Source organism: Dendrobates tinctorius, unplaced genomic scaffold (genome assembly GCF_039654945.1).
Source record: "Dendrobates tinctorius isolate UK_male_01 unplaced genomic scaffold, ASM3965494v1 ptg000016l, whole genome shotgun sequence".
In the NCBI taxonomy this organism is placed as follows: domain Eukaryota; kingdom Metazoa; phylum Chordata; class Amphibia; order Anura; family Dendrobatidae; genus Dendrobates; species Dendrobates tinctorius.
Genome location: NW_027361684.1, coordinates 33,223,662 through 33,248,424, shown reverse-complemented (window position 1 = coordinate 33,248,424; position 24,763 = coordinate 33,223,662).

Below are 24,763 nucleotides of genomic sequence, written 5' to 3'. Positions count from 1 at the left end.
AATGTTCTTTAATTTGTTGGCAACAAAAAAAATATTTTTACTCCAGAGTCAGTACTTTTGAATGGGGGTCAAAATGACCCCTAATGGTAGTTATAGGTATTATGAAACATGTGGTAGTTCTAGTGTTAACCCACGTATGCATGAACTGGTTTGGCAGATTGTGGTCCCCAGAAAAGACGTGCCCATGGTCTTAGAAGCTTACCACAATCAAGCGGGACACTTTGGTTGGAAAAATAATAATAATAATCTTTATTTATTGTAACAAATTTTATTCAAGTAAGAGGCACGATCATGGGCTGATGTAGCATGCAACAGGGAATTTACTGAAGTAGGCTTCCTGAATACGTCCGTCTGGATGCGCCGGCCGGCATCGACCTCCAGACGGACGTCCAGGAAGTCCACGCATGCATAATCAAAAGAATATGTTAGACGGATGTTTTTAGTATTACCATTTAGTGTCCTCATAAAATCACCGAGCTGGTCGATCGTCCCATCCCACAAAAACAATATATCGTCTATATAGCGGTACCAGCACAGCACATGGGACGCGTCGCGCGGGCCCCCGTCACCAAAAACCTCCCTCTCCCAGGCGCCAAGGAAGAGATTGGCGTACGAAGGCGCACAAGCCGCGCCCATGGCTGTGCCCCGCTTCTGCAAATAGAACTGATCTTTAAAGACAAAAAAATTGTGGGTAAGGACGAAATCGGCCAGCTCAAGGATCAGCCCACGCAGAGGTCCTTTACTATTTGCCAGTTTGGGATCACATGATTAGGGCTGGGGGCTTTTCTGCAAGGTCCTAATTAGATCTTGTGTTCTTGCAATGATTGGGGCGCATGCGCTGTTGGCGCTTTTTCTATTGGTCAGTCTAGGTCACATGACCGGGGTGGGGGTGGTATAGCCTGGTTCCCCTTTGCCTCCACTCCCGGTAAGTGCCCCTGGGACTTCATTTCCCCATGCTTAGACCGCAATTTTACACTGCGGTTTATTTTCTCACACTTATGCCCTTGAGTGATGTTCACTTTATTGTAATTACATTTAGGCCACTGTGCCTGGGTACTATGTATTAACATTGTTTGTGGGGTTGAAGTATTCCCCGGGGACATAGTCCGGGATTATTTTCCATCAACATGGAGGTGTGGGGCACTGTGGGTGGATACTGTCTGTTTTTTGTCCATGAATGCATACTATTATATACATGTCTTTTGTAGTACTTACTTGAATAAAATTTGTTACAATTTTTATTGCATGCTCTGTGTTTTCTCCTGGTATTTATTGAATTGTTTGAGTTTATGCCTTTTTTTGGCATTGGAGGACAGACTTGCTGTTCCTTCATACGCCATATGATGATTAAAGGGTTTTTGATTTCATTAATCTTTATTTATATAGCTCCAACATATTCCGCACCGCTTTACAGTTTAACAGTTTCAAAACACAAGTCATAAGTAACAACGTTAACCAGGGCCGGCCCGAACGTATAGGCGAACTAGGCGGCCGCCTAGGGCGCCGACCCAAAGGGGGCGCCAGAGAAAAAATAGAAAAAAATTATAAAAAATCTTTTCAAAAGGCAAAAAGTTTTAGGGATGGAAAGAAAAGTGTACATAAATTTTTTTACCATAAATTTAAAAGAAAAACCGTTGAGCTTCAATTTACGCATGGAAAGGAGGCGCAAAACTACAACTATTTGTCCTATACAACTTCTCAGAAGATTAAAGAGTTAGGAGAGAGTTAATTAATTATTGTTGTTGTGGTTTATTTTGCTCCTAAATTTATATCCCAAGTTTTCATCTACTGCCAAGAATAGTAGGGGCGCAACAAAATAGTTTCGCCTAGGGCGCCGTAATCTCTCGGGCCGGCCCTGACGTTAACAATACAATAATTAAAGCAAAATAAGATGAAATAAGACGACCCTGCTCATGAGAGCTTACAATCTACAATGAGGTGAGGGAGATACAAAGTACAGGTGTGTATTTACAATGATGCATTTACAATGAAGGTCCAGCCATCTTGATGGAGTGAAGGATGGATGGAGATAGTGAATGGGCTACACACGTACACCTACACATAGAATGACTTTGATTAGTGAACGTGATAAGCCACTGTGAACAAATGTGTTTTGAGGGAGCGTCTAAAACTATGCAAATTGTGGTTAGTCCTAATTTCTTGGGGTAGAGCATTCCAGAGGATAGGAGCAGCACGAGAGAAGTCTTGGAGTCGGGAGTGGGAGGTACGGATTAGTGCACAGGTTAGTCGAAAGTCGTTTGCAGAGCACAGCGATCAGCTAGGCCGATACACAGAAATGAGGGAGGAGATGTAGGAAGGTGCCGCACCGTGGAGAGCTTTGTGGGTGAGAACAAGTACTCTGAATTGGATCCTATAATGAATGGGCAGCCAGTGTAATGACTGATGAAGAGTGGACACGTCTGAGTACCGATTAGCCAGATGGACAACCCTGGCTGCTGCAATAAGTATGGACTGGAGAGGGGATAGTCGAGTGATGGGGAGGCCAATTAATAGAGTGTTGCAGTAATCCAGGCGGGAGTGGATCAATGCTACAGTGAGGGTTTTTGTTGTTTCCATGGTGAGAAAAGGGCGGATTCTAGAGATGTTCTTTAGGTGTAAGTGGCAAGAGCGGGCAAGAGATTGTATATGGGATGTGAAGGAGAGATTGGTGTCAAACGTAACACTCAGACAGCGCGCCTGCTGCCGGGGTCTTATTGTGGTACCACCCACGGAGAGGGAAATGTCAGATTTAGGGAGGTTAGTAGACGGCGGCAGCAGAAGTTCAGTTTTGGAGAGGTTGAGTTTCAGATGGAGAGTGGACATGATATTGGAGACTGCGGACAGACAGTCACTGGCGTTCTGTAGTACAGAGGGGGGAAGACGTATATAGTTGTGTGTCATCAGCATAAAGATGGTACCAAAAGCCAAATCTGCTGATGGTCTGTCCAATTGGGGCTGTGTAGAGAGAAGAGAAGGGGGCCAAGGACTGAGCCCTGAGGTACTCCGACAGCAAGAGGAAGAGGAGATGAAGTGAAGCCAGAGAATAAAACACTGAAGGAGCGGTCAGAGAGATAGGAAGAGAACCAGGAGAGAGCAGTGTCCTTAATGCCTAGTGACTGGAGCCTAGAGAGTAGGACATGGTGGTCAACCGTATCGAAAGCTGCAGATAGGTCAAGAAGAATGAGCAGAGAGTGGTCACCGTTATGTTTTGCTGTCAGAAGGTCATTGGTCACTTTGATGAGTGCAGTTTCAGTTGAATGTAGGGGGCGGAAGCCGGACTGTGAAGGGTCTAGAAGGGAGTGAGTGGAGAGGTAACGGGTAAGGCGGGAGTAAACTAGGCACTCCAAAAGTTTAGAGATGAAGGGGAGATCGGAGACTGGTCTGTAGTTGTTTGTGCAGGATGGGTCGAGAGTGGGTTTCTTTAGTAATGGAGTAACGATGGCGTGTTTGAAGGAGGATGGGAAAATGCCCGAGGAGAGGGAGAGATTAAAGATTGTAGTTAGGTGGGTTGTGACGACTGGAGAGAGAGACTGGAGGAGATGTGAGGGAATGGGGTCGGTAGTGCATGTAGTCAGACGAGAAGAAGAGAGGAGTCTGGAGACTTCTTCTTCTGTGATAGGATCAAATGTGGAAAGTGAGCCAGGGGAGATGCAGGAAGGGATGGGAGTCACAGCACTTGGTGGTTGGGAGCAGATTTCCTGACGGATATTATCTATTTTTTCTGTAAAGTGGGAGGCCAGGTCATCAGCACAAATGTCTGTGATAGGGGCTTGTGCTTTTGGCCTGAGGAGGGAGTGAAAAGTGTCAAAAAGTTTCTTGGGGTTGATGGCTAGTGAGGAGATCAGGGTGGTGAAGTAGGTCTGTTTGGCGAGGTGAAGGGCAGCGTTATAGGTTCTTAACATAAATTTGAAGTGGATGAAGTCTTCTAGTGCGGGAAAAAGAAATCATCCGTGACCGGTTCTTCTGGACAGGTATGAGACGGTCTATTGAACAGTGGTGTAGGGAATGCGGTCCATGTAATCTCAGAAGAAAGAATTCTGCCAATCAAAGGGCCCCCTTGAAGACCATCATCACTAAACAACCTTTGGAACTGGTGGCCTTAGACCACGTGCAACTAACCCCAAGCCAATCAGGGTATACCTATGCCTTAACAATAGTGGATCACTATTCCCGTTTCCTAGTGGTCGTTCTGGTGAAAGATCAAACAGCAAGAACAGCTGCAAATGCATTCCAGGAATATTTCTGCAGACCCCAAGTGCTGACAGACAAAGTTCCAGTCTTCGAAGCAGAGGTCTTCTAAGAATTTTGCTCCCTGTATGGATGTAAAAAGATCAGAACTACACCATACCATACACAAGGCAATGGTCTTTGCGAAAAAGTGAACCATCTGGTAATCAATTTATTGCAGATCATACCATTAGAAGAAAGGAACCAATGGCCTGAGAAATTGCCTGATTTGATTGAAATGTACAACCATATCCCAACCAGCGCAACAGGATATGCCCCAGCTTACTTGATGCGTGCACAGCCAGGTAAACTCCCCATCGACCTGGAAATGGGAGTCCTATCTCCTGAAACCATATTCAGCCAATTGGACATGGATTGGAATACAGAAAGACAACTGCAGTATCAAAAAGTTCAGCAATGTGTAGAGGAAAGTCTTGCACAAGCCAGGCAAAAACAGGAAAGGAACTTTAATAGACATGCTGTGGCAACCCCCTTACCAACAGGTGAACAAGTGCTAAAGAAAAAGAGAAGAAACCACAAGTTAGATGACCAATGGGAGGCTCAGCCTTCCACTATTCAACCATCTAGCTATGATAACAGCAAAGTGTGTACGATCTCCAAAGACGGCAGAAAAACGTGTACTACCATATTCAGAGACAATCTGAAAGTATGTCCAGCACAACTGCGTGAAAGAGTTGAGAATAAGGAAGACTCTCAGCTAAAGGAAAAGACTGATACAAAGATTTGCACTGTTCTAGGTGAATTCCCTAGTTCATGGCTACAAGTTAACAACGCAGTGGTAGTTCCAGTGATGGTGTTCCCACAAAGGTCTTTACCAGAGACCAGAAACACCAAATTGTTCTGGAAGCGATGAATCGCTAATGCCAACCACTAAAACTGTGCATGAGGAAGAATCAGAAAACTTGCCCACAGTCAGCAGTGAACCTGTTGTACCCATGGTAGGTTCAAAGATTCATAGTAAGCTGCCTAGTATTCCTATCTTGCGCTAATCACAGTGTAGCACACAGGGCCAAACCCTTCTCGCTATAGAAATTATTTGTAAAAATATTCTAAGATTAATAAGTTTTGAGTTGTACTTACAGTGAACTTTGCCTTAGGTAACGTTACTAAAAATGTTAAGTTGTGCCCACAAGGACTGATGTGTGAGATTTTAGTAGTTATTATGCCTTATTCTACTACAAGAACTCTTGTAATGACTTTTAAACTTGAGAAGAGAAAACATTCATAGCGCCTTGGCAGGAAGCCATCTAAAACAGCCAGTGCAGTGAATTTCATATTATGGTCTGTGTGCCATGCAGCTGCACTCAGGGACGATCCAACCAATCAGAAGTGGTTTTGGGCTGTAAGCCACGACTCAACTCAGTTAATGTGACTGTTCACCCATACCCAGGTTAAATGTTATGTCATTTTGTTATATGCTTATGTTCCTTGTGTAGCTGGAGGACGTGCTACCTTTAACTGGGGGGAATGTGGCGCCCTGCGTCTTTACCGCCACAAAAGGGTTAAATATGCAGTTTTGTATGTGTTTTGTGAGGAATGGGAGCTATGCTTTCTCTGCTAGAGACCACAACACACACCCACAATTCACCTCCCTCCCTCACTTGTCTGAAGCTTAGAGCTTTGCAGACACACCCTAACTGGGAGGGGGAGGAGTCAAAAGTTGTTTCAGTGAAGAAGAAGAAAATTGCTCTTGGGAGCCATTAGACATGTGCTCGATCCAGGAGGGAGAGCTAGTAGCATCAGGGTGTCAGCCCCTAGACCATCCATGCTTTCAGAGCAGGGTGGTAAGCTGAGAGACTGTGTGGATTATACAACCAACAGCATCGTGTTTTCCCCCAGAAAACTGCAGCGAATTAGGATCAGTGAAGGATTGTGCCAGGAGAAACATGAGCTGCTTCACAAAGGACCCAAGCTGCAAGTTGCCAGAGGATGCCAAAAACTCATGAACATCACCAATAATGGAAGGCATAACCCTGGTGTGTTATAAAGTCACACAATATAGAAAATTAACTTAAACCAGTGCCGTATTGCTGTGCAAAGACTGCAAGATGTTTTGGCGCATAACTTATCGTGATTCAGATGCACCCCAACGCGTTTCCTCATCAATAGCACGGTTCATCAGGAGGTTACAGAGATACAGATGCCAGATGCCATGATGGATGATGACATACACCGGCAGTTCCAGGGTGGACTTAAATAACTCCCATCAATTAAGCATACCTCAATAAGCTCCGCCCACCCAATCGCTGGCGACATTACCGGGTCATAAAACTATGCTACATTGCAGATATACCAAAAAGTGTCACCCCTAACATGCGCTCCAATGCCTTATTTCTGGTACACCAAGACACGCGCTGTAATATCACAGGATACACTGGGTGGTCCAAAACATGGAATGCAAATGTCATTTCCACCTCCCTACTTCCGGGCGCCCGGGTATCCACCATATGGAACACACGCATCACATCCTGCTCATGCCTATGAAGCACCTGACAGTCACGTTATGCGTTCCAGGTTGTGGAATGCACGGAAATAAACAACAGTAGAGACCTACACACTGTATAACATAGAGGAAATCCCGCACTTCAGTCCTAATATCCACCATTCATAAAAGAAGCAGGGCATTGTCTTTTGGATACAAAATCTATCATTATCAAGAAAGAGCATAGATTATATATAAATGATTAAACAATAAATACTAAAGAACATCTGATACCAATATTTAAACCCTAATAGGGACATGTAAAAAACATGTAATAATATGGCATTTAAACAGAGCATATCATCAATTTAATGGGCAAAGCGAGACAAAACAGGTGCATAATTAATTCAAATGAAACATGTATAAGAGAGGCATTCATTCAGCCCCTTTGGGGAGAGGGATTGCAATCTGAAAATCCACTCAGCCTCCCGTTTCAGGATTAACCTGTCCAGGTCCCCTCCCCTTATTTTGGGATTAACCAGCTCCATCATGGTGAAGGTGATGTCACTCAATCGACCATCATGCACCTCATTCATATGGCGAGCCACTGGTGTATCTCTTTTATTCCTGATGTCACTGCGGTGCTCACCTACCCTCACCCTAAGTTCTCTCTTGGTTTTCCCAACATAGTCCATGGGACAAGTACAAGTGGCCTTATATACGAAGCCCATGGACCTACAGTTTCCAAAATCTCTAATGAAACAAGTCCTACCATTGGCCGCACTAGAAATGGTCTTCCCCTGAGTCATCATACCACATGTAGAGCAATTTCCACACTTATAGAAACCTAGAGGCTTCCTGTCGAGCCAGGTACCTGCCTTACCCGGTCTCTGATAGAGGCTATGGACCAGCCGATCCTCGATCAAGTGACCCCTCCTATATGTAATACTTGGTCTGGCCAAGACAAATTTACTTACATTGAGGTCCACTAGAAAAACCCCAAGTGTTTTTTTAGAACCTGGTAAACCCTTTTCACATTGCCGATCAAATGTTCCAATGAGTGTAACCAGATTCTTTTGATCATCAGTCTGGACCCTATTATTACATGCAGGGGGCATTTATGCACATTTAATCGAAGTACATGTATCAAAGTACTGGCAGTTATAACATGGATGAATGTGACACGCATCTCTATTCTCTTCATACAGGTAACCAGCTCTTTCAATCTCTGCTCTGAATCAACTCCTGTGTTTCTCCACTCCATTCAATGTCAGCAAGCAGTTAATCCTGAATGCTATATATGTGTTTTCAACTATGCAAGCTTATATCTGGTAACCAGCTCTTTCAATCTCTGCTTTGAATCAACTCCTGTTTCTCCACTCCATTCAATGTCAGCAAGCAGTTAATCCTGAATGCTATATATGTGTTTTCAACTATGCAAGCTTATATCTGGTATATAGTTATTTCAACTTACTCTGCTTGTCCCCTTATGTTGTGAGGTCAAGAAACTTTTCAAAGTGCTTTATGATCCATGTAGTGCTTGACATCTGTTTATCTGACCACAACATTTTATTGGGTCCTGCTGTCTCAATTTAGTTTGATTGATTAACGAGAAGAGAGAGAGCACAAAAAAAAAATCTAAGCCTTAGCCTCCTATATATTCAGACATAGCTTGGGTGAGCATTTATGCAGGGGGCATTTATGCACATGTAATCGAAGTACATGTATCAAAGAACTGGCAGTTATAACATGGATGAATGTGACACGCATCTCTATTCTCTTCATACAGGTAACCAGCTCTTTCAATCTCTGCTCTGAATCAACTCCTGTGTTTCTCCACTCCATTCAATGTCAGCAAGCAGTTAATCCTGAATGCTATATATGTGATTTCAACTATGCAAGCTTATATCTGGTATATAGTTATTTCAACTTACTCTGCTTGTCCCCTTATGTTGTGAGGTCAAGAAACTTTTCAAAGTGCTTTATGATCCATGTAGTGCTTGACATCTGTTTATCTGACAACTTTTTATTGGGTCCTGCTGTCTCAATTTAGTTTGATTGATTAACGAGAAGAGAGAGAGCACAAAAAAAATCTAAGCCTTAGCCTCCTATATATTCAGACATAGCTTGGGGGAGCATTTATGCACATGTAATCGAAGTACATGTATCAAAGTACTGGCAGTTATAACATGGCAGTTAGACAGGGCAGGAGACAGGTAAGACCTTTATATACATCTGCTCCCTGTACATCTGGAGTACAACAAATATATACCATATGCATTTGTGTAACTTATATCCTGGCCGTTGCATTCACACACATCCACCGCCCTGGCATTAACTCTCTACACTCCATCCATATCGGCCCCTCCCTCCTTTCCTCTCCTATGTATACCACTCACACTCTTTTCACATTGTTAAATTGCACAGATCCAGTCAGTCCCACCATTCAACATAAGAGACGCTCTCACAAATCACTTAACCATCTGCTCACTCTGTCTATCCTCCTTCTCATCCTTCTCATAGTCGCAGGAGACATTACTCCCAACCCTGGTCCCCCATGTTATAGAAAGTCAAACCCCCCCAACTGCTTCACTCAGAAACCCCTCTAATCTTATTAATATTCCCTGCATGCCATCTGTCTCTCTTAATTGTGCACTTTGGAATTCTCGCTCAGTGTGTAACAAACTCTCCTTCACTCATGACTTTTTCCTTTCTAATTCTCTTAACCTCCTGGCTCTTACTGAAACCTGGATCCAGCAGTCAGACACTACCGCTGCTGCAGCTCTTTCATACGGGGGACTACACTTCTCTCATACCCCAAGATCAGACAATAGAGCAGGTGAAGGCGTTGGTCTGCTATCACCAAAATGTACCTTTCAGGTTATCCCTCAACTACCCTCACTAGTCTTCCCTTCTTTTGAGGTCCATGCCGTCAGACTCTACACCCCCTTCTCCATGCGAGTAGCGGTGGTGTATCGTCCTCCCGGCCCCTCCCATCAGTTCCTGGATCATTTCACCACTTGACTTCCACATTTTCTCTCCTGTGACATATAGGCTGAACTAGATGGACATAAGGTCTTCCTTCAGCCTCCAAAACTATGTTACTGTTACTATGTTATCCCTACCCTCATCATGTGAGATTTCAACATCCCCATTGCTCTTCCCCTCTCCCCATCTGCTACTCACCCTTTATCTCTAACCTCCTCGTTTGGCCTTTCGCAGCTTACTAATTCTCCAACGCATGAAGACGAAAACTCCCTCGACTTGGTCTTCTCTCGGCTTCGTGCAGTGGATGATTATGCAAACTCCCCTCTCCCGCTCTCTGACCACAATTTTCTTTCATTCTCTATCAAGAACTGCCAGGCTGCTCAGGTCACCCCCACTGTCCATACTTATATAGAAACATACAGGCCATTAACACCCAGAAACTTATGAAGAACTTGCAGTCTTCATTGGCCCCTATCTCCTCCCTCTCATGTCCTGATTCTGCATTGAAGCATTACAATGAAACACTTCAAAGTGCCCTGGATGAATTTGCACCCCCTATAAATAGAACACAACACAGACAGCGACAACCCTGGAACACCCTGCAAACACGTTTCCTGCAGCGGTGCTCCAGGTGCGCCGAAAGTCTGTGGAGAATATCCAATCTACACGAAGATTTCATCCATTATAAGTTTATGCTTAGAACATACAACACTGCCCTTCACCTCTCCAAACAAACCTATTTCAACACCCTCATCACCTCGCTGTCCAATAACCCGAAACGTCTCTTTGACACTTTTCATTCTCTACTCAACCCAAGAGTACAGGTCCCAACCACGGAGCTCCGAGCTGACGATCTGGTCAATTACTTCAAAGAAAAAATTGACCAGATTCGACAGGAAATTATCTCCCAATCACCTCATACCGTGCACTGTCCTCCCTCCCCCACTGCATCTAGCTCACTCTCTGATTTTTAACCAGTTACAGAAGAAGTAAGCAGGCTCCTTGCATCTTCTCGCCCAACCACTTGCAACAGTGACCCATTTCCGTCACATCTCCTCCAGTCCCTTTCCCCTGCTGTCACCCCTCACTTAACTAAAATATTTAACCCCTCTCTCTCTCTTCTGGTATCTTTCCCTCCTCATTTAAGCATGCCATCATACATCCACTACTTAAAAAACCATCTCTCGACCAAAACTGTGCCGCTAACTATAGACCTGTCTCTAATCTTCCCTTCATCTCTAAACTCCTGGAACGCCTGGTCCACTCCTGTCTTATCCGCTATCTCTTTGATAACTCTCTTCTCGACCCTCTCCAATCCGGTTTCCGCTCTTTACACTCTACTGAAACTGCCCTCACTAAAGTTTCTAATGATCTACTAACAGCTAAATCAAATGGTCATTACTCCATGCTAATCCTCTTGGATCTCTCTGCAGCATTTGACACTGTGGATCATCAGCTCCTCCTCACTATGCTCTGTTCCATTGGGCTCAAAGACACCGTTCTCTCCTGGTTCTCCTCCTATCTCTCTGACCGATCCTTTACTGTATCTTTTGCCGGTTCCTTCTCTCACCTTCCCCTTACTGTTGGGGTTACTCAAGGATCGGTTCTAGGCCCCCTCCTCTTCTCCTTGTACACTGCCCCTATTGGTCAAACAATCAGTAGATTTGGTTTCCAGTACCATCTCTATGCTGATGACACCCAATTATACGCTTCTTCTCCTGACATCACGCCAGCCTTTCTAGAAAACACCGGCGATTGTCTAAACGCTGTGTCTAACCATCATGTCCTCACTATATCTGAAACTGAACCTGTCAAAGACTGAACTCCTTGTGTTTCCTCCCGCTACTAATGCACCTATACCCAACATTGCCATTTCTATGTGTGGTTCCACTATTACTCCCCAGCAATATGCCCGCTGTCTTGGGGTCATACTTGACTCTGAGCTTTCCTTTGCCCCCCACATTCGATCACTGGTTCACTCTTGTCATCTGCACCTCAAAAACATTTCTAGAATTCGACCTTTTCTTACTTTTGACTTTGCAAAATCTCTTACTGTTTCTCTTATTCATTCTCATCTCGACTATTGTAACTCTCTTCTAATCTAGCCAGGATCATATTCCTCACCAATCGTTACACCGATGCCTCTACCTTGTGCCAGTCATTACACTAGCTACCCATCCACTCCAGAATTCAGTATAAACTTATTACCCTCACCCACAAAGCCCTCCATGGCTCAGCACCACCCTACATCTCCTCCCTTGTTTCAGTATACCACCCTACCCGCACCCTCCGTTCTGCTGATGACCTGAGGTTAGCATCCTCAATAATCAGAACCTCCCACTCCCATCTCCAAGACTTTACACGTGCTGCGCCAATTCTTTGGAATGCACTTCCCAGGTCAATACGATTAGTCCCCAATCCCCACAATTTTAAGCGTGTCCTGAAAACGCATTTATTCAGACTGGCCTAACGCCTCAACACATTAACCTAATCTATCCCTGTGTGGCACAGCCAAAAGTTTTACCATAACCAGGTTCCCCGCATCATGTTCCCACATGCTTTATGCATCCATTAGCCCTCTGTGTCTCTACTGTTACACACTTAACATTATGGCTGGTACATACAATCAGGGCAACTGTTACCACCCACCTTTCGTGTCTACCTCTTTCCTCATAGACTGTAAGTTTGCGAGCAGGGCCCTCATTCCTCTTGGTATTTGTTATAATCTATGTGATTATTGTTATGCTGTAATGTCTATTGTCTGTACAAATCCCCTCTGAAATGTAAAGTGCTGCGGAATATGTCGGCGCTATAGAAATAAAATTTATTATTATTATTATTACTAAGGAGGGTTTGCCTATCAACAAAAGCCTCATTTAGTGGTCCATCCAAAGCTTGTTAAGATGGACGAGTCATCATCCAACCCCTCTTTAATAGGGAATACCCAAAAGACAGTTTCTCCGGATCAGAAGGAACTGTTCTGATTTGGGTACCTTTAGAAGGCAATCTAGGGATCTGTATTACAGATTTAGGAGGAGGGGTTATCGATGCAGTGCTCACCAAGGTGTTGCCATTGTGGGGTACATTTGTTCCTTTGACTGAGAATGAAATACTGAGTCCATCTTATGAAGTCATTACTGTGGGCTTGTATCAGATAATTTTTTATAACGGATGATGAAATGGAGTACTAATCATGGTTCATGATGTTTGATATTTGAAGTATTTATATGTTTATCAGATATCAATCATCTTTAGTTCCAAGACTCTCTTCATCTCTGCCCTTTAATGTATTGTTTTCTCAGCTTTGTGGTAGGGCATAATAGGGCAGAAAGGGATAGTCTACGTTGAGTGGGGGCACCAAAAAATCATTCTTTAGGGTGCCCACCTCCAGTCAGGTAGGGGCAATCATAGGCCTACTATAGGGTATGTGTTAGGCTAATCTATTTTGGGTATATTCTTGGCATATACCTTTTTTCACTGGGTAGTTGTATTTTAAATTGAATCATTAAAGGTTTTTTTAAGGGGAATACATGTGCACATACTCATTTTTGCTTTCCTTAACTTATTTGATATGTCAATACAAAACGAGGTCTGGCCTAGTTCAGAGGACAAGGCTCAACTGTCCACAGAAGGAATGAAACTACTGCGACAATGGGACAAGTTGTGTGTGGAATGGGGCCTTTTGTATTGTAATGTGTACCTAACATCTGAGTTGCAGCACCGGTACCAACTGATAATCCCTGTGTGGATGGGTCCGGTCGTTGCTTGCGAGACGCATGGGGGGCTCACTTTGTAAGTGAAGACACTTCAGTGGTTGCAGGCAGACGCGTGTTGGCAGTGTCGGGTCTGTGGGCTCAGCAAAAGCCCTGAGCAGCAGGCTCCCATGCAGTCTATTAAGACTTCGGCTCTGCTAGAGCTACTCATGATAGAGTACCCTATCAAAACGTAGTCAATGTCGGGGTACTCCTATTGCCTGGTAATGACAGATCACTTTACCAAGTATGCTGTAGCTGTGTCAACAAGAGACCAGATGGCAAAGTCGGCGGCTGCGGCCGTGTGTCGACATTTCTTCCAAGTGTTCGGGTGTCCGCAAGGAATACACTCGGATCAAAGGGCATGCTTCCAGGGGATGCTGATGAAGGAGCTGCACCAGCTGTATGGTATCGAACAGTCGAGAACAATGTTTTATCACCCCCAGGGTAACGGGGCATGTGAGCGCTTTAGTCGGATCCTGTTGCAAATGTTGAGGACATTAGAGGGTCAACAGCAGGCACGCTGGCTTAAGTATCTCCCCGAATTGATGTGGGCCTACAATAATAGAGTGCACAGCACTACTGGCTATTCACCACACATGTTGATGTTTGGGAGACCTGGCCTGGACATTGAGGGTTTGAACATGCCGGATCACTCCTCCAATCCCCCTCAGACTGCATCCGAATGGGTACGAGAACACCAGCGACGGTTGAGGGTGGTGCATCAGGTGGTGGGTGATCGTCTTCATCAGGTGGCCCATAGGGACATGCGACCCGTGCAAACAGAGATATTCTCTCCGAGAGATAGAGTGTCAGTGAGGGCAAAACGACAGTCAGGAAAGCTGAGTGACCGATGGGAGGCGACTCCGTATCTGATAAAAAAAACAAAAAAAAACAAAACAGGTGAATCCTGAAATTCCAGTGTACGAGGTGAAGCCGATGGGGTCAGGGGGGCCAACCCGTAATTTTCACCATAACATGCTACAACGGTGCTGGCTTGAAGATTCGGCTCCCATTCCCAAGGAGCCACAGGCTGCGTCCCAAAGGATGGGTACTCTTAGTGATCTTGAATTTGATGGTGTGCCTTCTCCCGCCCTGGCTTCCTTGCCACCTTTGACCAATCTGTCCCCATGTGACGAGTGTTGAGAATGTGGTGGATCCTGCTGAGCAAAGAGTATCAGGTCAGCTGCTTGGTCCTGACACTGTGTCACAGAACGTCGTGCTGCAGGAGGAGGCAACCTCACTCGCTCCCTCTGGCAACAGCACGGAAAAGGCTTTCGCTCCCTCTGGACCTGCGCCTGTTGGAGTAGGCCTCAGGTGATCTACCCGATCTACGGCAGGAAAACTGCTCCAGCGATATGCTTAGGATGCCTTTGAGTGGAGAGGTATGTCAGGGACGCCAACCTCTAGTGGGGTGGCATGTAAGAGGGTGAACTGTGATTACACCAGGAGAGCACTAGGACCCTGTGGTGTTTGCCTGCTGCAGCTAAGAGCAGGTGCTGTGAGTGCCCGGAAGTCTGTGTGTGCTGGGGGGGTGGGGCCCAGTGTCAGCTGTCTAGAGCTCTAAGGAAGCTTCCAGAATCAGAAAGGCTGCCCAAAGAGACAGTGTGTGGAGCAGCTTGCGAGAAACAAGGAGACTGAACGCTGTAAGAGACAGTTTACTGCAACCCCTTCATCTTGGGAGCCTGAGGCCTTGCTGTGGAACAAATACATAGCGTTCCTGAGAGCTGTGTGACTGTGGAGCTCTGTTGCGTCCCTGTTGTGATGAGCTGAGAAGCAATATTGGACAGATATTTTATAGAGAAACAGGTGCACTGCTTCTAGGAGAATTTGTGGGGACTACAGGAGGAGAGACGGCATCTTGAGGCTACAGAGCTATAAGTTCCCGGCGTTTGGGCTCGGCCCCGGCCGACAAGACGAGGAACCTTGTGTTGCTGCAACTGATTGGCGTCGAAGATTTGGGACTGGCTGCAGCCTATGCATTATGCCTGAGAGGAGACTCACCTCAGGTTAAAGGTACCATAGTCATAGATACTCAGGTATCCCTAGTTGAAGCGCTTAAGGACCTTTGTATTATATTTATATGTATTGTTATTGTAGGTTTTTGTAGGTTATACTTAGTGTTCCATTCTAGAGGGTCCCTTGATATCACTACATTTGATTTACACCTGTTCTCTGGGTACCTGAATTGACCTGTTAGGTAAATTTATTTTAAATCCCAGTGTAATACACTCTTCAGGGAACCTTGGATTGGCATAGTGATTTCAGCTCCGGCAGAGTGGGTGTACTGTATAAGGGTATTTCAATCTGTTTCTTCCACATACTAAGTTCTACTTTATCTGCTGTTTGAGTAAATATACTTTTGGGATTTCTGCCTCAGTCTCGGTTTGTGACCCACTGGATCCTATTCGGATCTCTCCTCATTACAAATTCAACACACCTCAATTTTTGTAGCAAAAAAGTAGACATGTCCAAGAGCGGTAAAGGATCCAGCTTTCAGAATATATATTTTTTTAATTTAATACATTGAAAAAAGTGAAAACATATACAAACTTTGCAAAAGGTTGAAGTGAACACTTTCTGTAAGAACCAGCGTGTTTCAAACGTTACAACATTCTCAGTCCAGGTTCGAAATGTGTTGTTTTTTATGAAGGGTGTTCAGTAGGTGAAATCTCTGTTCCCCTGTACTTTACACACTCTCCCCTGCTCCAGGACTGAATCTCTGGTGCCACTCATGGCGTCTGTTATTGTCTTCAGCGCTGACTTCACATCGACAGCGCTGCCGGCGATTAGTGAGCTCGGCAGCTTATGTTATCAACTCGGGCAGAGTCATGGAGGTAAGTTACTGTGTGCAGCGCTGTCATCGATGTAATGATGAAGTCAGTAAGGATTTAGGGCACTTTTACATGGAGATATTTTGCATCAGTATTTGTTAACAGACTCCAGGAGTGGATTCAAAACACAGACGAGGTGAAAGTGATTCAGTTAATTTTTTTCTCTGTGTTTGCTCCTGTCTGTTTTTTAGCTTCCAAATACTGATGTAAAATACTGCCCCAAATACTCACTGTGTGAATGAGGTGAGGTAGCTGCTTGTAATCCTGCTGTAATATAAGTCCTTATTCCAATGATGACTGCACACTTGCTTGTCTTCTCTGCTCCATGATATTCAGCAGAGCAGGAGCAACACCTGGGGCAAAACTGTGGCCGGCAGATGTCCGGCCCTATGACATAGTGACGTGATAGACCCCGACTCCCAAACAAAATGAATCTGACAGATGCACACAAAATAAATACACAAAGCTTTGTAATTAGGTGTCAAACGTTCTCAATTTTATTTAAATTCATGACACCAAAAATGGCACAACCCCCGACTCACGAAGAGTCACCCTCCAGCACTCAGGAGAGGAAAAAACCCCTGTGGTGGAAACCTCTAGGGAACCATGGCTGGAGGATGGCCCTTCCCTTGGGCTTAGAGAGTTAGTGCCGATATAGCAGATGTAACTGCAGAATTTTACTAAATTTATAGAGAACGACATAACAAATATAGACTATAAATGTGATAACCGGATGTGGGTAGAGATCTGGCTGCGATATCGGTCACCACATTGGTTGCTAGACCCAATTTAGTTGATCTGAGTGCCCAGATGGATGAACCATTTCTTCCTTATAGATCCAGGTCCAACCCTCAAAAATGTAGACTTTTGGTTACTGGGATTGTTCATAATAAATAATCCCTAATAGGAGAAATATCCCCTCCCCCTTCCTCCACCCCAATTTGTCACCCATTAAAGTCATAAGTGCTTCCATGAACTCCCAAAGGAGAGCAGCTCTTTGTAGAGGGTAATAGAAGGGGATCCTGTGCTGGGGACCCCCCTCTGTTACCTTCCCATGCCCTGGGGGTGTCTAAAGCAGACAACCCCTTTCCCTGCTAGAACCTCCAAATTTCACCAAGGTCGGCACATTACGTGGGGTGGTCAAGCTCAACGTCCTCAGGCGCATCAGTAATGGCGCTGATCGTGGCAGCGCAACCTTCTATTATGGAATCACCTTTATCACACGTGTTTATGACCTCATAACAGTTGTCATGGTTACTACAGGGGCTATTACTGATGCAGGACCCAAGTATTAACCCTTTCATAAATGGTAATTCACATCATTATAGAGTCAACTAACTGCGCTTGTTACCAAGCAGGCGCTGATCATTATGGCTTCCTTAGGCACCATATAAAACAAAGATTAAATGTGCAATTGTTTCAGGAGGGGTTTTGCACTTTTTTTGATCCAGGGATTGGGTTTATAGCTAGCACGTTACACTGAAACAAATAAGGGAAATTCTTGGAAAATAATATTATAGGGAATTGCATTTCAAGCATTTTCCTAATGTACAGCTTGCATAATTACATAGTTTGAACTTGATGATTCTAGGTGTTTTTTCAACCTGGGTTTAGTAATGGATAATTTCTTTTCCTCTACTTGATCCATAAATAAAACGTATTTTAATTGCAGTTATTTCAGGTAGTGGGATAAATATTCTCCGGTCACGATTACATAATGTTATCCTTGGATTAAAAGAGGCAGAGGAACATAAAACATGCAAAGGATCCCAGATGGTGATTTGTTCTGGTTGAGCATTAAAGGGAATCTGAGAGCATTATGGCTGTGTTCACACACACAGTGTTTTTAGCGGTATTTTTAGCGGATTTTCCAATAAAACTAAAAATAAGCTTCCCATTCATTTCTATGCATTTTGCACTTTTTGTGCATACTGATGCGTTTTTTACCGCAAAAAAAAATACTTCGCGGTAAGAAAATGCAGCATACTCATTAATTTTGCGGATTTTTCCGCGTTTCTATGCTTCTTGAAAACGCGAGGAAAAAAACGCATAAAACCCGCAGAGAAAAAAAGTGCGGTTTCTGGGAAGGGAGTCAGGTTTTTCAGCAGAAATTTTCTGCTACGTGTGCACACAGCCTAAGATGTAGGGGCAGAAAGCAGCCAATCAGTGGTTGGCAGGGTTACCCAGAGATCATGAATAAGGAGAAAGATCACATGACAGCAGGTGTATTAGTCCTCTAGTGATAGTCTCCTGCTGATAAATCAGTCATTTTATAAGAGTTACAGCAAGCAGCCCAGTAAGTGATCTATCACTGGAATCAGGGTCGCTGCCCCTGTATTATGCTGCTCTCAGATTAGGTGGCAAAAGCCTGGTGACAGATTCTGTTTAATGGCAGTAAAATGAGTTTTAAATGTTTCTTGAAGCACAAAAAACGCCTGTTTAGTGTGTGAAGGGGGATTTTATAGAGAAACTTCTCAGCTACCAAAATTGAAAACTAACTGTTGCTGATTACTTGAATCCTCTGTCCAGTCAGATCAAAGAACGATTCCACCATCATGTGCTGCCAGAGGAAGATCAGGAAATCAGTGATACTGCTCCGTTGTCCTTTAGCACCATAGAATGGATTTATTATACAGCGCTTATTCATATCCGTGGATTGTCGGATACTGCTGGGTATAACAGCCGTCCGGAGGCGAGAGCAAGACATGTTCTCTGTAACCACACTGACCACGAGGATCATGGACAAATGACACCCCTATATTCCCTAGTATTCTTCAAGAGACTGTATCAAAATGTTTTGGGTTTTTTTGTGCATGTTTTTCTTAGCTGGACAATCCCATAATTCAGACCCCAAATTCTCTCCCATTGGCAGCAGACTTGTCTCTCATCTCCCGTCTCACAATCAGTGAAATTACCCTCTACTGCTGGGTTTCCATGATGAGTACTTGGTGAGTTTTTGATGCTGCAGATTTTCTGCAGTATTTCATTTTCCAACTTGCCAGATTAGGTTACTTGTGTTTCTTCGTTGCGTTTGAGTGTTTTTACATGGTTTTATTACTTTTTTTTTTTGTTTTTATTTATTCTTGCATATCATCTTTTAATTAAAATTATTTAGTTTTCTAAACTTCCTTTTTGCTGTGAGCTTTGATAATGGTTTATTGATAATCTTATGGTTGCTTATGGATTGCATCCATTTTTTTTTTGCTGCTGAAATGTAATAAAAACCCATCTGCATTTTTTATATGCAGATATTCGGCATCTCCAGGGGCAGGCTGGGCCGGGCAGCAGATGCCCCCTGGGCTGCCCCCCAGAAGCAGTTTCAGGCCACTGTCTGTACATTTAAATGGGCCGGCTGTCGCATCCCAGCACTGCAGACCAGCCCACACTGTGTGCAGTCAGTAAACTCACCTCACTAGCTCATGGGTTTCTCTCTTTTTTGCAATATGCACAGGATCTGTCTTTTGCACACTTTGACGGATTGTGACTGAGTGCAAAAGACTGAAGTGTGAAAGAGGCCTTAGGCCAGGTTCACATTGTGTTAATGCAGTCCGTTCAACGCATAGCGTTGACGGACTGCATTAACGCTACTGTCATATTGTGATCGCGCTTACCGATCACACTAGTGCAGCTTCCCCATCTGTGCTATCAGTGACGGACCCCTCGACGCTGCAGACCACGTCCAAGGGTCCGTCACAGAATGACGGTACATCGCGAACGCATGCCGGTTATGACATGCGTTGGCGATGCGCTCGTCTATTGCAGTCTATGGGTGCATTAATGCCGCTATGTAACCGTTAAAAGCTGCCCACAAACGCAATATGAACCCAGCCTAAGTCTGATTTATTGCAGCAGCCTGAACTTTCAACAGATAGAGACTGCAGGCCATGTATACAGCACCCTGCTCTGAATGACCCTGGGCCTATAGGACATCATATAGTATTTATAGGACCATATATTATAGCATGTGAGGTTCTGTAGGCGGAGGATCAGTCAGTGCATATTACAGTATATTGTATATTTGTAAACTGTAGAACACCGATAGTGTTACATATCATCTGATGTCTGTAGCCCAGTATATTATACACTAATCTATATACTGTCTGTGCTGTACTGTGTGCACAGACATCACATGGACTGTGGCATAACTAGAATCCTACGAGTACAGGTGCAAAATTTGGACCGAAGCCCCTACTAGTATGTTGGTTGGATCTATGGGCCTGTAATAACGTCACCCATCCTGTAATAACGTCCTTGACCTGTAATAATGTCCCCCATCCTGTAATAACATCCCCTGTCCTGTAATAACACTGCTCAACCTGTAATAATGTCCCTCAACTTGTAATAACATCCCTTGTATTGTAATAACATCCCGTCCTGTAATAAGTCTCCTGTCCTGTAGTAATATTCCATGTCCTGTAATAACATCCCCTGACCTGTAATAGCTTCCCTTGTCACGTAATAAGTCTTCCATCCTGTAATAACATCTCTTCCTTTAATAAGTCTTTCATCCTGTAATAACATCCCTCGTCCTGTAATAAGTCTCCTGACTTTTTAAGCGGGATCACGGGAGGCCAGGTCCCTCCAGCTGCAGAACTGGGGCAATGATGTGGGCCCTGAGCAGGAGTAGGGGGGTGTCCCAGCGGTGCAATGCTGCGGGCCTGGAGTTGGCGGTGAGAAAAGCGGAGTGCATTGCTTTCCTGGCGGCCATGGGCCACCAAAGATTGGGATTTTGGTCCAGCTAAGATTTCAGTCTGCGTATGCGCTGCCTATGGCGTCCATCTTCCTGAAGCCCTCCACCAGGAAGCAATGCACTCCGCTCTGCCTCACCGCCAACAGCGGGCCCGCAGCATCGCACCGCTGGGACACCTCCTCCCACTCACGGCCCACAGCATCGCACCGCTGAGGCACCTCCTCCTTCCACTCACTGCCTGCAGCATCACACCACTGAGACACCCCCTTTTCCCACTCAGGGCCCACAGCATCACACCACTGAGACACCCCCTTTTCCCACTCAGGGCCCACAGCATCGCACACCTTGGACACCCACTCCTCCCACTCAGAGCCTGCAGCATTGCCCCACTTCGTATTGTCAGTGTGTTAATATAGTCACCTATCACTGTCTTCTCTGGTATCCAGTGCCACTCCGCTCCTCTTTAGTGACATGGCAATTTACACCTTCCAGATAACACGGCGGTCTTTTACAATGTGAGAATATGGGGCCTCATTCTGACGCTCCATAGATTTACATTGTGAAAGCCACTCCCAGGTTATGAAGAGCAGAGCGTGAGCTGTACAGTTTGCAGAGCGGTAACGTCATTGAGAAGAGCAGAAGAACAGCGCTGGATACTGGAGTGCTTTACTGCACTTCTACAAGCATATCACTGTCTTAAGGATAGAAATGCAGAAGAACAGTGTGTATTAAGTCTGACGATTGTACTCTGTGGCTCCGCAGAGGACCTTTCATTTCCTTTTTTTCCTTTAATAATAATAATAATAATAACTTTTATTTATATAGCGCCAACATATTCCGCAGCACTTTACAATTAAGCGGGGACATGTACAGACAATAAATTCAATACAAGTTAAGACAATTCAAACAGTGACATTAGGAGTGAGGTCCCTGCTCACAAGCTTGCAATCTACAAGGAAATGGGGGGACACAGTAGGTGAGAAATGCTTGTTAATTCAGGTCTGGCAATTATAATAGGGATTTTCATATAAAGCTGCATGATCCGGTCATCAGCCCGTGTGTTTAAGTGCAATAGACAAGTATCAAATGCAGTTATCATGTGCATGAAGGGTGTGGAGACAGATGAATAGTAGGGTGCAGATTCAGAATAATATTTGGAAGGAGGGAACAGGGCAAAGTTAGCTTGCTGAGTAGTTGATGTGGTAGGCTTGTTTGAAGAGATGGGTTTTCAAAGCGCGCTTGAATAGGTCAGGGCTAGGTATCAGTCTGATCGTCTGGGGAAGTGCATTCCAGACAGCTGGAGCAGCACGAGAGAAGTCTTGGAGACGAAGATGCGAGGTTCGGATTACGGGGGATGTTAGTCTTAGGTCATTTGTAGAACGGAGGGCACGTGTAGTTCCTTTGATTCATGGACTCACTTGGCCGATTGCAGTGATTCTAATGTGAACAACCCTTAGGCTGGATTCTCACCCTATGTCAATATGAAAACTAGGTCCACTACACAGAGGATAGACCTAAAGGCCAATTATATTGTGATTTAAAGAAGCAAAACTCTCCCCCCCCCCCCCCAAAAAAAAATAAATAAATATAGTGTTTCGTAGTGTCAGTGTGTTAATATAGTCACCTATCACTGTCTTCTCTGGTAACCAGTGCCACTCCGCTCCTCTTTAGTGACATGACAGCAATTTACACCTTCCAGATAACACGGCGGTCTTTTACAATGTGAGAATATGGGGCCTCATTCTGACACTCCACAGATTTACATTGTAAAAGACACTCCCAGGACCTTCCATGATGTGACCAATAGAAGCTGCTCAGCTGCGGTCATGTGACTCGCAGTGCACACTGGGAGTCATGTGACCGCAGGTCCTATTGGTCACATCATGCAAAGTCTTGAAGCGATGAGCTGCCTGAATGAGCTGCTGCTGCCGCTCGCCCTGCAAGAGGAGGATGACAGCAGACTCGACACAGGAAAGCCACGGGGGAGCTGGGAGCAGGAGTGATCATCAGTAGATGTCTATAGTGACTGGGGGTGAGAGCAGGCACATGTAATATGCACCGCTCCCGTCTACCAACTCGGCGCCGTTTCAGCACCGAGGTGATGGACAGCGGGTGCAGTGAATATTACATGAGCCTAATGAGCGGGAGCACAGGACCTCCCGCTCACTGTCTCTGCAGCCCCCATCCAGCCCACCCCAGCCCCGACTCCATGCCAGAGCCACCGCGCCCCCCCCCCCCCACTCTATAGCACAGCAGCACACAGATTCGCTTTATAAGATGCACCCCCCACTTTCCCCCAAAATTTGGGGGAACAAAAGTGCGTCTTATAAAGCGAATAATACGGTATTTCACTAGTCCTACCTGTATACCTCATGTTAATGGTCTTGTTGATGAGAAGTGTTATATTCTGTCTTTATGTTAGATTTCTTCCAGGGTGTGCGTTACCTAGAAAAAAATCCCTGGCTCCTGACTTAATTCTAATACTAACCACCTCCCATCAGCGTCAATTATGGCCCCAGAATTCCACATCTGCGCCCTGCACTCCCTCAGAAATACACACCTCATCCTCCTTTCTATGGACGCTGCATTCAGGGATCTTTAAAGCAGGCGCCGGCGAGACACTGTGACCTCCGGTGTGCACGCCGATAATATACTCTCCCCACTTGCTCTCTGCACAGTCATCGCTAGAAACCATGTGTACATGGCGATGACTATGCAGGGAATAAGTGGGGAGAGCACCTTATTGGCGTGCACACTGGAGGTCACAATGTCTCGCCGGCGCCTGCTCAGAAAACCACCATGGTTACTTACCGGTAACCGTTTTTTCCGGAACCCATGACAGCACACCTGAGAGAGGGATCCGCCAGGACAGGAACCTACTGAGATATAAGGGGCGGCACCTCTCCCCTGCTTCAGTTGGTTACAGAGCATTGAGAGGACTTCCCAGTAAGTTACATGTTAATCCAACACCACATCACACAAATGCACCCTACTAATAGTGCACACCCATACGGTGAAAAGGGGGGGGGGGAATATACGGGTGCTGTCATGGGTTCCGGAAAAACCGGCTACCGGTAAGTAACCATGGTGGTTTTCCCTTCACCCATCACAGCACACCTGAGAGACTTTTGGAGACCTCGAAATACCTTAGGGAGGGACCACCGCTTGCAGCACCCTTCTACCAAAGGTTAAGTCAGCAGAGGAGGATAGATTTAATCTATAGTGCTTAAAGAAGGTGGAATGTGAGGCCCAGGTAGCGGCCTTACAAATCTGTTCAATCGATACCTCTGCCTTTTCAGCCCAGGAGGTCGCCACGGCTCTAGTGGAGTGAGCCCTGATGCCGTCAGGAATTGGGATACCACTAGCTGAGTAGGCTACACTAATGGCCTCCCTAATCCATCTAGCAATAGTCCCTTTTGAAACCCCATAGCCTTTCCTGGCACTCTGAAAAGCTACGAATAGGGACTGAGACCTCCTCCATTGGCTAGTGACAGATATGTATTCTAACAGGCAGGGCTGTGGAGTCGGAGTCGTGGAGTCGGTGCTCATTTTGGTGGAGTCGGAGTCGGTATAAAATGGACCGACTCCTAAAATATATAATAAATTGGGTACAGTAATTCAATGCAGGATGTGCTGAATATTTTTTCATAGGAGTTTGGGAAAGTTATGAAATGTCCTATAAATGGCTGTTATATTCCTGATCTAAGGCTACATTCACACACAGCGTTTTTCCTGTGTTTTTTGAGGATACGTTTTTCAGCTGCAAAAGCTGATCATCTTTTTAAAAAACTGCATCACCTGAAAGGTTTTTGAGCTCATAATGTTTTCA